The sequence below is a fragment of the Triturus cristatus genome, chromosome 3_1, assembly GCF_964204655.1.
Source record: "Triturus cristatus chromosome 3_1, aTriCri1.1, whole genome shotgun sequence".
Lineage (NCBI taxonomy): Eukaryota > Metazoa > Chordata > Amphibia > Caudata > Salamandridae > Triturus > Triturus cristatus.
The window spans coordinates 972,260,634-972,277,924 of record NC_140583.1 but is presented as its reverse complement, the minus strand read 5'-3'; the positions used below and the strand labels follow the sequence as shown (position 1 = coordinate 972,277,924).

The 17,291-nt window shown below is 41.8% G+C and overlaps 1 long non-coding RNA gene across 1 annotated transcript in view; it reads left to right on the top strand.

Moving 5' to 3' along the window:
- Positions 1-17,291, top strand: part of LOC146861341 (uncharacterized) — a 215,700-nt gene that overhangs the window by 194,010 nt on the left and 4,399 nt on the right. The window contains exon 2 of the long non-coding RNA XR_014979247.1: positions 5,496-5,612. This is a non-coding gene — a long non-coding RNA (uncharacterized LOC146861341). The remainder of the gene's footprint in view (positions 1-5,495; positions 5,613-17,291) is intronic.

The following is a 17,291-nucleotide window of genomic DNA, read 5'->3' as shown; positions in this document are numbered from 1 at the left end:
AAGCTGTCTCTTTAGGGAATGCATTGATCCCGGCCCAGCCATTTGCAGAATATCTCGGACTCATGATGTCTACGTGGTACTAGTATGGCAACTTCCAATTTGCTCCCACACTCTTTAGACCCAATCGACTCAAGTGCAGCAAAGTGAAATGGATTAGGAGGAGGGTGAGGCATGGGGATAAAATGTCTTTATTATTTTTCACAGGCTCACATGAAACACCAAAGTTAGCATAGTACCCTGCTCGAGACAAACTCATCAATTCCCTTATAAAGCCCTTATCCAGTTATACTTTAAAGTCCCACAAGCAATTTCCATCTCGAAAATGCCCTTTGAAATAAAAATACAATAGGCATTGGTAAAACGTGCTGATCTGCTTGCCATTGCTTAAACTACTATAGCCTCGCTGACATGCTTGCAATTGTTCATATGAAACACAGGGTAGTTTTAAAGCTTGGGGGAAAAGTGTGTAGTTGCCCAGGGCTCCACTTTCTAAGAGGCCCGCTCCCTTTTCACAAGTATTGTGCCCAGTGCTGTTGACAGCTGTGAATAGATGTGCTTGTTTGCCGTTTCAAATGCAGTTTGTGTTCAGCGCTGAGCCGCCAGCTACCTTGTTATTTATTGCTGTCCTGGTTCCACGGGCATCCGCTGGTGTGATGTCCCTCAGACTAGACTAGTAGTGCCTCTGAATCAATGCGTGTTTCGGGGGCTCTTTTTATTTTATTTATTTATTTTAAAAGTTTTATATAGTGCTAGCTTGACCTGTAGATATCAGAGCGCTTTACATACATACTGTACAGAAAAACAGATGGAAATTGCATTACATAGTAGGCAGTAAGGAAGCAAAACCAGGGATAAAAAAATACAGCATGGAATATAAGGTGGTTAACAAAGTCCGGTAGCCAACTATACTAGAATGTCAAGAGAGAGGAGTAAACTCGGATACTAAAGTCTAGGTTAGTTGACGTTGGTCAGGAAAGAATTTGTTAAGGAGATGGATTTTCAGGTCCCTTTTGAAACAGGAGAAGGAGGAGTTGCATCTGAGGACTATAGGGAGAGCATTCCACATCCTGGGAGCGTTGCCAGAGAAAGATCGGTATTGTGTGGTTTTCTTTTTCAGTTTCGGATGAATAAGAAGGAGTGAGTTGGAGCTTCTCAGCGATCTGGATTGACCTGCTCTTACCAGTTTGTTGTTCAGGTAGTTAGGGGCCGGAGAGTGAAGGGCACTTGAGCGTGGTGGCTTACCTCTCTGCTCTCCTAACCCTGGCCGTTCAAGGGGCTTCTTGTTTAGTTATGGCGCAGAGCGCTAATTCTGAAAGGCCTCTCTAAACCCAATTAAAATTGGAAACTGTGAACTTGTTTGTTTTGAAGATGGAATGGCATGCATTGCAGGTGGACTGTGGCGCGGTTATTGTTGTGTTCAAAAGAAAACCTCACAGTGCCTTCCCTTAAGACTTTCTTTAAGTTGACATGGATTTTGTGTACTTAAGTGTGCTAAACTGCGTTGTTTCTCTTGTCTGTGTGACATACACCATTGAAACTTCTCTTGACTACATCGTTTTCTGTGTTCATTCAAATGGGCACCTACTGTGTCAGCAGTCACACGAGACTAGTCACAAAATGTTAGCACTGCTGTTTCACCAATAGGAGGGGTTAAAGATTCCTGAGAAACATGTTGTTTTCAAATGTAAACAAGAGGGGATCTTTAGTTTCCTGCTCTGATGTTGGTCCCAGTTGGGTGCTTCTAGACTGGGATTTCTTTGATCAAAGGAAATTACGGCCCTGAGTCCGAGCTCTGGCAGGGAACAAAGGGAGGGAAGGCACCAGAGTCAGTCTGCTCGTGCTGTTGTGTGACCAGGGGGTTAGCAACTAAGATCTGCAACTTGATCTGCAGCACACAATCAGTCATAGAAGACCAGGTCTGTAGAATGTGTTAGTTTTTTTACGGCCAATTTATAACATCCTGAAGATTCTGCTTACGTAAAAACGTCTTGGAGGCTGCCCTTCAAGGTTTATGTCTCGCTGTCTCATTGCATCTAGTCTGACAAACCACAGTAGCCCATATCTTCTTAGTAGATTTTATTTCTAAAGGTGTTTAAATAAAGAAATCTGTGAGAATCTCCTAGCACTGTTATCTCATGTCCATTACACAGTTCTCTAGTTAAAGAATGGGACGGCTTTGTCATTATCATAAAATGCCTTCATTAAAGTCATAACAAGACTGCAAGAAGAACATGTCAGACAGGAAGCTGCACTGCAGACGGCAGAAAGATCAGACAAAGTGTTTGCAGGTAGAATAATTACAAACCTTGCTTGTTGCACAGTGCCATTTGCACACTACAGGAACTAACAATTTTAATTCTGTAAAATATGGAGTATTTTTCATGTGTTTAAATATTTCAAGTCTACACCATCACTATTGCTTTATAAACCATCTTGCTTCATCAGATTTGCATTAGAATGCATGCTTTTCCCACCGTTTTTAGGTCTCGCCTGAGCCAGCGCTCTAGCGCTGCTCTGGCGAGAGCTATAGAAAACGGGGATTTGGAAGTGCAAACGAGTGCTTTTCAGGCCCCCAACTACAATGCATGTGCGCCGGGCGCGCGCACCATTTGGCAGCCTGCGTGTACATTTCGCGGGCGCTTTGATGTTCTCAGTGAGCCGCGCGGCCACTGAGAACATCAAAGCACCCACAAAATGATTACTTTCACTTTAGCGGCCGAACGGCCGCTTTGATGTTTGATCGCGATCGCGATATTTTTCTTTTCCAGGTCTGTTCCAGCCCTTTGAAACTATGGAGTGTTGCTAACACCTGTCCCAGTGGCTTGAACAGTGGCGGTGCGTCCATTGGGGCGCAGTGGCGGAGCCCCACTTAACGCGAACGCACGCACGCAAATGCAAATCCCAGACCAGCAATGCAATGAATATATTTATTGTGTCGGACATGAAGGGGGTGGGGCCGGGGGTCGAGCACTGACACAGTTGACAGCGGCTCGCAATTTATTTGCGCATGCTCGAGTTTGTCTCACGACAAGCACGAGCATGCGCATTCGCCGCACTGTCTGCCATGTACTACTACTGAGAGGAGGGGGCCGAGAGGCCGAGGGTTGCCTCATGCAGCAGCCCCGTCTCTCGGTATCCGGGCGAGCCCTATCCGTGCTCTTTCGCCAATCCAGGGCAGGCGCTACTAATGCAGCGTCTCTGGATTGGCTGAGAGCCTGAGACAGTCTCTCAGACCCCGCGCGGCAGCCTACGAGAAACTGCATTGGGTGCCGCGCAACTATGGCCAATCACTGTGGCTTTTGTCTGAACACAGTGACAGTGATTGGCCATGAGGTGCGCACTCTATGCAGTCTGTCGCGTCATCACGCACGCGGTGCCACACTGTCTGCATACACACCTCGTGGCGGCGGTGTACAGTGTGTGTCAGCTCTCCCGAACCCGTCGTGTGACTCGTGTGTGTCGTCGACTCGTCGTGGTGGTGACAATTCTTGTGTACTGTTGTCCCTGACTGGTCCATTGGCGAGTACTGCACAGCTCATTATCATTTTGATTAGGCATTCCGATCTGGCCCATTCCCATACATGCCAATGCCAACATTAAGAGCAAAGTGGGAGATTTTAAAAAGAAAATCGGGAGATTGGGGCCTTGAATCGGGTTACTGTGATGTGTGGGCTTTGTAAGTGTGCTGCAGCAGGATCGGATCGGACATTTGAAACAGCGAGCATCCATTCATAGAGTTGCTTGTTGTGTAACTTGTGTCACACCGTGTGACACAACAAGCAAATCTATGAATGGATGCTCGCTGTTTCAAATGTCCGATCCGATCTCACACCGATCAGCCAGCCGTGTCACGGTTATGTTCTTCCCGGGTTGTTTGCATTACAGGCGTCGTACAAATGTTCACAGAAGGGACAAAACAGTCGACCCTCCTGCTTCTGCAATTAAACAATGCGTCATGAGCATTCCCTCAGTCGCGCGCCTTTCAACTGCTGTGTACGTCAGCGAGGATTGCACACACTGTGTTTGGCAGGAAAAACTGCTTCCCTCAACAGTAGTGTGCTGCAGGATCGGACATTTGATTGAAACGCAAATGCACGTTTTTGTACATGCCAACATTTCAGAAGAGCAAAGTGGGAGATTGTAAAAACAAAAATCGGGAGAATGGGGCCTTGAATCGGGTTACTGTCATGTGTGGGCTAAGGGCTTGCTTTGTAAGTGTGCTGCTGCAGGATCTGACATTTGAAACGCAAATGCACGTTTGGTTTTCGTACATGCCAACATTTCAGAAGAGCAAAGTGGGAGATTTTTAAAAAAAAATCGGGAGATTGGGGCCTTGAATCGAGTTACTGTCATGTGTGGGCTAAGGGCTTTGTAAGTGTGCTGCTGCAGGATCGGACATTTGAAACGCAAATGCACGTTTGGTTTTCGTACATGCCAACATTTCAGAAGAGCAAAGTGGGGGATTGTAAAAAAGAAAATCGGGAGAATGGGGCCTGAATCGGGTTACTGTCATGTGTGGGCTAAGGGCTTTGTAAGTGTGCTGCTGCAGGATCGGACATTTGAAACAGCGAGCATCCATTGATAGAGTTGCTTGTTGTGCAACTTGTGTCACACCGTGTGACACAACAAGCAAATCTATGAATGGATGCTCGCTGTTTCAAATGTCCGATCCGATCTCACACCGATCAGCCAGCCGTGTCACGGTTATGTTCTCCCCGGGTTGTTTGCATTACAGGCGTCGTACAAATGTTCACAGAAGGGACAAAACAGTCCACCCTCCTGCTTCTGCAATTAAATAATGCGTCATGAGCATTCCCTCAGTCGCGCGCCTTTCAACTGCTGTGTACGTCAGCGAGGATTGCACACACTGTGTTTGGCAGGAAAAACTGCTTCCCTCGACAGTAATGTGCTGCCTGCTGCAGGATCGGACATTTGATTGAAACGCAAATGCACGTTTTCGTACATGCCAACATTTCAGAAGAGCAAAGTGGGAGATTGTAAAAAAAAAAATCGGGAGAATGGGGCCTTGAATCGGGTTACTGTCATGTGTGGGCTTTGTAAGTGTGCTGCAGCAGGATTGGACATTGGAAAGCAAATTCACGTGTTTTTTTTTATCACCTTTCAGTAGCATGGAGCGCAATGGCAGGCAGAGAAAGAGGGGGATGCAAGAGTTGTGCTGAGATAACGCTTCGAAACGTGTCTTTAGTAGAAACGTTTGAATTTAAAATTTTGATCTATTATATTCCATAATGATATTGAAAGCTAAAAATCATATCATTATTACATTTAAATGTAAGCAGGTTCCAATGGATAATTTTAACGTAGCAGACTAAAAAAAGTCTGGTTTCCCCGAACATCAAACAAAATAAATATTTTAAGAACACTGTAGTTATTTTATGTTAACTTGAAGAACTGACGCTGGTAAAATTCATTGGGATTACTTGTATTTTAAAAGCAATGCTTGTCTAGTTACAGCACGTTATTTTTATTTTCAGCACCTTCTAAAGCTTGACAACCCTTACCAAATTTTTGGTCACATTTCCGGCGAAGAACAAGACCTCCTTTGCTGCTCTTTCACCCCGGCTACGACCCAGCAAACACCAGAGTTAAAGGTAAGGAAACTGATGCTATTTTTTTTTTAGATTGGAGTTAGAGCTATGTGTGTGGTCACTGTACATGGTGGTTAGGGTAGGCACACATTCTGAACATTGTAACCTCAGTGGATGGAATTTACTAACAGCCTTAGCCCTGTGATTTGGGCAATAACGGTTGTTAACAGCACTATCTATCCCTTGCCTTGTTCAAGGCCCTCAAGCAGTGTCTGTTTCAGTGCCTTCAGCAACCACTATGGCACACAGAGGCAGCAGGCAGTAAGGCTGTATTTTTTGCAGTCATGTTGTGGAAAGGGGAGCTGTTGGAGATTTATTGCGATACTGCACAAGATATATGTATTTATACTGAAATTTGATATTATTGCACCGCACCTTATATGTTGTACTTTGATTATTGGCAGGTTTCTTTAATATATATTTGTAAGGCCAGCATCGGCATCATGAATACAGTACAAGAGCTTATTACAAGGTCATTCCAGGCACGGCCACTTGAAGAGAAAATACATTTAAAGCAATTGGGACCTCATCGGCCTGACCTAAAACTACAGCAAACTTCCCAGGACAGAGGAAAAATGTCCACACGTACATTCTCAAACGCCTGGTACACAAAAGCTGATTGTCTTACAGGGTGCCCTTTAAGAAATTCTCTGTTCTGCTTCCCCTGCTTGCTGTTTGGTGGTGAGTTTTCTTGGACAAATCAAGGAGTAACAGACTTGAAACATTTGTCTGAAAAAATAAAGAAGCATTCCCGCACAAGAAAGCATATGGAAAACCTGACTAGACTGGGAATGTTGGGGGAAGATGCTCCGATTGAGCAGCAGATAAGTGATGCATACCGCAAAGCAATACAGAAACACCATGAAGCAGTTGATAGGAACAGACAGATTCTATCCAAAATAATTGATTGCATTCGTTTCTGTGGTGCTTTTGAACTGGCATTGCGAGGCCATGATGAATCGGAAGGTTCCCCAAATCCTGGAATATTCAAAGGCCTTGTGGATTTAATAGCAACCATAGACAAGGATATGGAAGCACATTTAGCAAGTGCTACAGTCTTTAAGGGCACCTCTAAAACAATACAAAATGAACTTCTTGAGTGTATGCTCGAAATTATGAGAAGCCATATTGTGCAAGAATTGCAAAACACAGACTTTGTGGCTATTCAGGCTGATGACACCACTGATGTGGCCACTAAAACACAGTCCGTATTAGTGTTTCGATACATTGACAATGACAGACAAGTTGTGGAGAGGTTCTATGGTTTCACAAATTTAAGAGACTCTAGTGCAGAAACCATTACTGCAGCTATACTGCGTCAACTGAGCTTAATTTTTCCAGAGCTGCCTCAAAAAAAAAAACTTATTGCGCAAAGCTATGATGGTGCGTCCGTAATGAGTGGAAGCCTTAGTGGAGTTCAGAAGAGAATTCGAGATGTGTACCCTAATGCTCATTATGTGCACTGTTACGCTCACCAACTTAATCTTATCATGCAACAGGCAGTATCAAAGATCACCGAGACACAAATTTTCTTTCAGGATATAGGAGGCATGGCAGCATTCTTCTCGCGTTCCCCCAAAAGAACAGAAGCACTTCATGACATTGTAGACAAAAGCGTTCCAAGGGGATCCTCAACTCGTTGGAACTTTAACATCCGTACAGTCAACCTAATCTATGAACATAGAGAGGACCTTCTGAAATGTTTTGAAGCCATAGAAGCCAATGATGAGTTTGATTACAAAAGTCAGATTGAAGCCCATGGCTTTGCTAGAACACTACAAGACAGAGAGTTTCTGTTCTTACTGTTTTTATTTCATCATATAATGGTAGCTGTCGACCTGTTATACAATCAGTTACAAGCACAAGAGATAGATACTGTCAAAGTGCAAGTATATACTACTATGTTTGTCCAAAGCATAAGCAAAGTGAGAGATGGGGTTGACAATTTAGACAGCAAACTGCCAGAGCAATCTACTTTCGCAAACCGCAGGAAAAACATCACCACTATGGTCCGAATTGCAAAGGAGATCTGTGACATTGTAATTGTGCAGGCAAAAGAGCATTTTTCTTTCACAAAACATTTGGTGAGTGCCACATTATTGCAAAGTCAACAGTTTGCCAAATATGATGAATCCTTCCTGGAGCGTGCTCTGAATGAGGCTGTGGGAGCTTATCCTATGCTCAATAAAGAAGAGCTGAGAACTGAGTTGACTGTACTGTACGCAATGCCTGTGTACCGGAAGGCCACAAGTGCCTTGTCTTTGCTGGCTTTAATACATAAACTTAATATGGAAAAGTCACTTGGAGAGACAGTGGCTTTACTTAAAATTGTCATAACCACTCCTATGACAACAGTCGAGGCAGAACTATGTTTTTCAGCCTTAAAGAGGATTAAGACATTCCTGATAAACACCATGCTTGAGGAAAGACGCAATGCTTTGGCAATGCTTTCTGTAGAGAGCAAGCTAGTTCAGAAAATCCCGGACTTTAACACTAAAGTTATTGAAAAGTTTGCTGCTCTTAAAGAAAGACGTGCTGATTTCATTTCCAAAAAGTAAACAATGTTGAATGCTGCCACTTTGCAACCAGTTTAGTTTGTTAAATAAAATACATCTGTGAGTGAGGTACTCAGAAATGCATTGTATCTCGAAGTCTGTTATGAAGCTCTGTGGTTATACTGAATAAGCAGCTACCTATGTTATATGACATCTCTTTATTAATGTTATAACTGCACTTTCACAATTGGTTTATTAACCTTCCTGCTTTCTCAAATTTGCTTGAAAATGCACCATTTCTCTTCTCTTTTTTCAAAATTTTCTCGGGGGGGAGAACCCCCACGAACCCTCCTTATAGGAGTTAGGGCTCGCTCGTTACGCTCGCTCGCAACGGTGAAGTATACCAATCATTTTACGCCTCACCACTTTCAAATGTCACCAGCCGCCCCTGTTGACAACTGCTATCTTCTTTGGCATTTGCAATGCTTCCAATAATTCCTTTACATTTTTATTATTTCTGATAGGAGATCCTGAGGAAGTCACAAATTCCCTCTGTATCCAGAGTTGGCCAAAATCGTGCACAACCCCGAAACCATATTGACTATCAGTACATAGGGTTTTTCTCCAATTTTTCCCAATTTTGCATACCTTTGTTAAGGCCACCAATTCGGCTACTTGTGCAGATTTGACTTCCGGTAAACAGGATGCTTCAATGACTCCTGATATCTTACATACAGTGTATGCAGCACTTAGCCCTCTTTCTTCTGTTCTCAGACATGACTCATCCATGAACAATACGTGATCAGATTCCGTAAAGGGTGATTCTTTTATATCAGGTCGGGGCTTAGTACACAATTCAGTCACATCCAAGCAATCATGGTCAACCTCATCTTTCACTTCTTCGCAACATGGATCTGGCAATAATGTGGCAGGATTCAGTACTGTACACCTTATCACTGTCACATTTTCTGCTCCCAAAATCACTCTTTCATACTTAGTCAACCGACTAGGAGTGAGGTGCTGTGTTCGAGTTCTTGTTAAAAGAATCTCAATTGAATGTGGCACATACACTTTCATTGGATGTCCCATCACAATTGATTCGCTTTGCTCCAGACTCATACAAGTAGCAGCTACTGCTTTTAAGCAGCCAGGTAAGGCTGAAGCCACTGGATCCAAAGTGGCAGAGAAATATGCCACTGGACTTCGGCTCAATCCATCTCTCTGAAAGTGCACAATTCTCTCTCTCACAGCAAAACAGTGAAAATTATTTAGAATAATCAGGCATGCCCAAGGCAGGGGCCTCACACAGACAATTTCGCAATTTTATGAATGCTTCCAGACATTCATCATTCCAGTCAATTGCATCTTTTTCGCTCTTTTCCTAGTCAGTTGTATCAATGGTTTCGCTAGCAGGGAGAAACTGTTTATCCACTGCCTACAGTACCCAACCACTCCCAAAAACATTCTCATTTCCCTTTGTGTCTGAGGTAGTTGCATTTGCTTGTTTATTTTTATTCTTTCTGTAGTCACTTTTCTAACTCCTCTTTCTATTTTATGCCCTAGATACTTTACTTCTTGCTGACAAAATTGCAATTTCTCTGGGGACTTTATGTGTCCTCCTTCAGCCAAGAGGTTCAGTAATGCAATTGTGCCAGTAACACATTCTTCTTGTGTCTTTTTATGCCACCAGGAGACCATCAATATACTGAACCAAAACTGAATTCTTGGGCATAATTAGTGATTCCAAACACTTTTTCAGAATTTGATTGAAAATTGAGGGACTCTCTGTGTACCCTTGAGGAACTCTGCACCATGCCAAAACACGGTCTTCGAACCTGAAGGCAAAAAGATACTGGCTATCTGGGTGTAAAGGAATGGAAAAGAATGCTTGGCACAAATCAAATACTGTATACCAGCCTGCATTCCAGGCTATCTGATTAAGAATCACTGCTGGATTTAGCACTACTGGGCAACAAGACACTACAATTTTGTTTATTTTTCGCAAATCCTGCACTATCCTGTACTTTCTACTAGGCTTTTTGAGTCCCATGATTGGCGAATTACAAGAACTACTCATTATCTCTTTCAAAATTCCCTGTTTAATCATCTGATTAATTACTGGAGCAACTCCTACTTTTACTTCTGGACTCATTTTGTACTGTTGTGTGTTTGGATAAACAGCACCTTTTTTCACCACTATTTTCACTGGATCTACATTTGCCATCAGCCCTAAAATCTTTTCCTGAAAAATCCCATACATCGGGATTCACTGTGGTTCTCAATTCTTCTGGTAATTCACTTTCAGACATTAATGAAAACATTCCATCTACTTCTGCACCTTGCTTGGCTAACAACATCTTGTACACAACATCCTCATCTGGGGTTTGGAAGGCAACACCATCCGGTGTGCAGTAAATTGTACAATTCATTTTGCACAATAGGTCCCTTCCTAACAGATTTACCGGACTAGAATCGCAAACTACAAATCGATGCATGTGTTTCAAATTTCCAGTATGCACTTCCATCGGTTGTGTAACTGGGGTTCTAATCTGTTTGTTTGACACTCCTACAACTTGGACAGTTTCTCCCGAGAGGGGTAGGTTTGGGATGTCTGCTGTTCTCACAGTAGACCTGGTAGCACCAGTGTCCAATAGAAAAGTGATGTCATTCCCTTCCACTTTCCCATCAATAAATGGACCTGCCTGATCTACCGACAAGGATGCACCAAGTGCGCACTCCTCTTTCTCTCCCCTCAGGCACCATCATTGTACATAGTCCAAATTACCTTCATCATTCTGCAAAAAATATTGTAAAACCACAGAATATTTCTTACCACTTTCTCCTTGAAATCCAGTGTTCACACTGTATTTTTGGAGGTTCACATGATTTGGCATAGGAGCCTTTGGCAACTGATACTGTGGAGTAACTACCTGCTGCTGATTCACAATCCCTTCATTCTGCATCTGCGGATTTAAATTTTAATTTACCCCCTTATTATTCTGGACATTTGTACAATCGTTCTTCCAATGTCCAAGCTTTCCGCACGCATGACAAGGAAATTTCTTCCTTGCTTCCTCTTTACTCATTCGTCCTTTTCCTTTACCACCAATCGACACTTGCTCACTCTGACTCTGTTCCTTTATCTGATTTTCGGATTGGGTAATTAAATGTGCTTCCTGCTGCTCTGCCAATTTCACCTTTGCCCACAACATTTTCTCTTTTAACTTTCTATGTTTTGCCTCAATGTCATCATCGCAATACTTCACATACTTCAATATTTCATCTATCAACTTGCTTTGCCAGCACAACATGTGCTGTTTAATCATCTGACTAATCTCTGGTTTCAGACCATACACAAACCGATATACAAAATGTCCCATATCCTTATCACCAATGTTCTCAAATCCACTATACTGCTTAAAGACCTGTAACAACCTTTCATAGTATGCATGCACAGACTCCTTAGGCTCCTGAGTTGTTCTATCTATCTTTGCCCAATCTGTCTCTTTAGAAGGGATCTTCCCTTTAAGGAAGGTAATCACTTGATGATATTTCTTCATCACCTCCTCTGATGGTGTTCCTGTTTTAGAATCTCTCGCATATTCCTCACTTGGCCAATCAACTGTGATTTTACCTTCTGTCCATAGATCAACAGGTACCACAATATCAAACAATCCATCCAAATCTTTCAATAAAACCTTTGAGACCTTCACAAATCTTTCCACCTGTTTATACCATTCAACAGGTTTTTCTCTCAATCTAGGAAAGTCATTTGTAAATGACAAAATGTCCTGTCTGCTCCAAGGGACGTGTACATATCCACCACCAGGAACCTCTCTCATTGGACACATTCTTTCAACCATTTCTGATTCTCTCATTGGGAACGCAGATGCTGCTTCTCCCGCTTGTACTTCCTCTTTCTTTCTTATCCATTTAATCCTCCATTTATCAATGTCTACCCATTTTTGCAAAACATTCAGCAATTCTTTTATCTGTAATCTTTTACCAGAAACGTTCATATTTTCTAAATCCTTATCAGAAAACTCCACTCGATATGCTTTCTGTAACAATTTCGATCTTCCTATCACTATTCCAATCTCTGAGGCAACTTCTGTTAATCTCTCATGAAACAATTTTGCTCTTCTGGTTATTGTTTTACACCAAAACAATAACTCCTCATTACTGAAGATATTCAATCTTTCAGTACCCACATTACCAGCTATCATTTCTTCTAATTCCACTTTCAACTTATTAATGTCTAGAATCTTTGGTCGCAAGCTTTGTTTTTCTCTTTCCTGTGCCCATCTCTCTAAATCTTCAGGAGTGACCATTGTTGAGCCTCCCGTTCCTACAGAGAGAATTGTACCCTTTTATTTTAAATTTCCGGGTGAAACTCTTTTTGGTGTTTTGGGTAAAGGTTCCATTACTGGAAGATCTATCGAAGATATAACTGATTCACTCTCACTGACCTGATCATCGGATATTACTATTTCTTTTCTGGGATTACTCAAAGGAATTGTCATAGTTTGAGGTTTTGGCCAACTCACTTTATCTCCATACAATGGGATAACTGGACCTATAGTCACTGGTACTGTTAAGGCCTTGGCATTTAAATTCAATTGACTTATTTTCTGAACTAATTCTTCTCTTGTTTTATTTAAGGCTTTTTCTCATGATCTTGTAACACCCTATTTACTGACGTATCATGTAAAATCTGGGGAATTAAAGGCATTCCTACCATTGGTGCACTTGGGGTGACCCTACTAGATTCTTCTTGGTACGGTGGAGGGTTTTTAATCAAAATATCCTCTAACAATTCATCATCCAATTCACCATATTCTGTTGCATTCAAATGTTTTCTCTTTTCCTTACACTTGCTCCCTTATTGCTCTTCAGCCATTAACACTGGATACAAACCCTCTGATACTACTGCTCTTCTCTATCGCTTCAATTTAGCTCCACGTGATTCATACGGATGTCTAGGCAAAAATCCTCAAAACCTCTGACCACTTCTGAATTTTTTTCGTTCATATGCCTCAATCTCCCATTCTTCTAACGCTTCATACTGTGTCAATCTAGGATTTGGTTCTAACATTTTCCTTCTATCTCTCAAATTCTGCAGTATCTTTATATTAAACGTACCATGCTCTGGAAAAGCCAAAACACCATCACCTTTTGTGTACTCCAACCATACACACGTATGATACCCTCTTTCCATCATCATAAATGAAGCAGGTGTTTTAGGTGGTGGAATAGGAATTCCCTCCCTTGTCACTACAGGCTTGTCTTTTTTAAAGAAATTCTTAATTTTCTTTATTAATGTCATATTCTTTCTTTATCCAAACATTTCCGTTGGACAATATATAAAAGAGTCTTCCGAATACCTTCGAACTCTGTTACCCACGTCCTTCCTACGTCAGCACGACTCGCACCAGCTGTCAAATTAGAACTCAGCATACAACTTCTTTCAACCAATCCTAACGCAGCTTCTATCAACCAATTAGATTCGGACTTGCGCTCATGGTTTGACCAATCCCAGCGCGTCTATTGTGACGTCAGTTTTGCTCCTCACTACTGACCCTCCCTTTACAATATTTGCATCCTTCAAACGCCCGCTGTTTCAACCTATCCCAGCGCAGCTCTTTGTGACGTCAGTTTAGCTCCTGCGACTGACCCTCCCTTCACAAGGTAACACGATAACTTTCTTTAAACTTTTCTCTTTACTATATTTCATTAATAACAACATAAAACATTCGCTACTCTGTCTGTTCCACTAAACAAAGGATAGATTTTGACTTATTCTTGAGTTTCAGAATTACTCCTTTTCACTGCGAGTAAAACACCAGTTTACCCTTCATTCAAGCTCGGGAGAACCTGCCACTTCTCCAATGATACCCCTTTTGGGAAATAAGACCAAAGTTTCACCAGCGAACCCTCTGCTATCACTCACACTCTACTTTTACACGATATAGTCCCTTTTTTAACCCTGCCAGCCCTCCGTAGCTTCTCAGTGTTATAACAACAGACAAGTAACCTCCTGCAGTATGGCTTCTATCACCACCCGATTTTCAATTTCCCGGGAATGCCGAGGTAACCCCTGTACCTGTGCTTCTAGACAACATAAAACAAGACACTAACTCTTTTGTTAAACATAAATCAATAATCAATCACAAAATTTATCACCAAACTAGTCAATAATAACCATCCTCTGCTACCAGAAAACTGGTCCAGCGGTTCAAAAACAGATACTCCGCTACCATATACTCACCTGGGCCCATAAAACTCACAGTGCGTAAAACCGCTGGTTGCCAAAGTTTATAGATTTCACAATATTTAGGATTAGTTCTGTTCACCTTTAACCAACCCATCACAGATCAAAATGTTCTTTCCTCTGGTCGATGGACCATTAATTGAACTAGTTGATGGTGATAATATCTTAAAACTGACTTACTTATACTTTAATTATAATGAAATAACCACAGACTCTTTAAGATTTTGAAGCTTTATCTAAATTCAAGTGCATGTGAACCATCTCAAATATACAGTGCAGTCACCTCATTTATGGGAGAGAAAACTTAATTAATAAAACAACATGCATTTGCATCGGACTCATACAATAATCAATGCTTAGAAAGGGAGAGGACAGAGAGAAAAGAACAGTTGCAAATAACAAGAAGTAATATTTACCAAGGATGATGTGGAAGACCAACCTTCTGGCCAAAGGGCTGGTAAGGGTCCTCTGAGATAGGACAGGAGACAAAGACTTCAGGACAGGAATCGGGACAGTATAGTCGACCTCTCTAGAATACCGATGATTGTGCCGCAACCCTCTCTGACACTCTCTTCCTCCTCGAGATTCTTCCGAAAGTCTTCAGATCTAACCCAATTAAATTAGGATAGAAAGTTCTGCTTCGGATTCTGCTATCAGCTCCCTACACCCAGCTCTACACTTCTTCAATTCTTTATCAGCATTTCAGCATCTTCCCCTCCATTCATCAAATCTCCATCTGTGCACTCTGACTAACTAACTAAAGCTATCTTAATTATACCTCTGGTTTCCCCCATGTCACACCCACTAAAGTTTCAATAGCGGAAAAATACGAAATTTGATTGGTCAGGCAAAAGGGGGGAAGTCTTCATCACACCAAGCTTACATGTCACAAAATTCAGTAAAACTATTGTTCGCAAACCCATCCCCTTAATTTTTATTCATAAATTGGGTTCTCATACACTTTTTACATTTCACTTTGAAACAATATAATAACATTTTGTATAAGACTCTTTATCGTTGAACACTTCACCGTCCGTTCCCAGGGTGTAACACTTGTCCTTTGCCCTGCATTCAACTTCTTAGTCACCGTTCCGGACTCCCTTTCAATAGAAATGCGCAAACTTCACGTGACTCAGCTTAGTTCAGTTATGCGAGAGGGGCCCAAATATGCACTAATAATAAAGTCAGAAAGACAAATATTAATTTCACAAATAAAGTGGTCGCACTGTATGCCACCCACCTCTACTCTATTCCGCTGTACTTATTAATACTTTCCCCGCATTAGTAAAATAGCTTGTTTTTATTTCAGCTAAGCAGGTGCCATGCATATGAGCCTTCAAGACTCCATTTTTAAAGCTTCTGCTCATGCGCAAGAAATTCCCTCCAAGCGTTAATACGTCATCCTACGTAGATGCAGTTGACGCATGCGCAAAACAGATATCCTGTTAAAGCGGTATTATTCCTTCCTCAGTGTTATCCGTGTTAGTATACACATATGCAAGCTTCACTAACCTGCGTGTTTATGTGGTGCGTATTAGTTTTCACCAAACATTATTAGTAACTTGTTAATGAGTTAAGCGAGTGGATTGCTTTCGAGAAAGTCTCTTTTTCCACGAGTCCTAGCTCCATCACCACCACCCCCTCCATTTTTTTAAAAGTTAGAATTACTCAGAAAATTGCAAACCTAAATACCTAAAGCATATACTTTTGGGGGGGGAAAACACAAATGAAAGAAAAAAACGAAGAGAAAAACAAAATCTTCTTGAAACCTTCATAGCTAAGGTCCTTTAGGTGGTTTCCTGAGTATTTTATCCATTTTACTCTCTTCAACACTTGAAGGTGACCCATTACCATCCTGAGCATTGTCAAATTCACACTCTGATGCTTCTCTAGCATTACAAGAAGGGGAAACAGAACTTCCATAGAATCACCTGAACTTTGCGATGAGCGAGGCCTAGACTTATCTGTTAGTGGACCCTGAGCCCTCTCCACTGCATCCTCCTGTGTACTCAAATCAATTATAGTGTCATTCATATCCAACAAATCCAAGTGTTTCCTGTTCACAATTCCGTCTTCCCATCCATTCATATTGCACAAAGCTACTCGCTTAAGATTCCACACTTTGCCATTGCTCAAACATTGCACATTATGTAAAACTTCCACTACTTCTACAGGTTCGTAAAATGTACTTCCGCCTTTAGTTACAAACCTTGGTTTCCTTATGCAAACTCATTCTCCAACTTTGACATTTACACTTGGTATTATTTTTTAAATCATGTTAAGCTTTGCTTTTTGATGCCCCGTAGCCATGGTATCTCTGGTTGTTTCCACTGACCTAGGTTCAACACGTTCTGAACAACCATCTACGATTGCATTTCGTTCTAGGATTTCTCCCTCTCATTATCAAAAAAGGTGAAAACATGGTGGCCTCATTCCTAGTGACTCTACCAGTCCATACAGCTTTCAAGTAATTGGACCACCCGATCCTTATTACGAGCACAAGCAGTTTGAACCACCCCCTTAATGACACAGTTGAATCACTCAACAATGTCATTCTCACTTGGGCTGGAAGGAGAAGTGGTCTTTAACTTAACTCCAATCCTGTAATAATATTGCTTAAGTCCATTAGACTGGAATTGCACCCTATTGTCGCTCAAAATAGTGGTGGGGATCACCTCCAAACTGAAAGCATGGACCATAAAATCAAAACGGCATTAGTGTTTGCCTTTTGCACCATTTTGACTAATGGCCATCTTGAGAAAAGATCCATGATCGCTATGACTTACTCTTGGAATGGTCCTACAGGTCCCATAATACCAATGGCTATAGATTCCTAAGGGTTCTTCTGAATATGTCCCTCACTCATTGGAGGCCTAAGTGTTTGCAAAGACTTGTTTGCTCTGGAGCATTTCATGC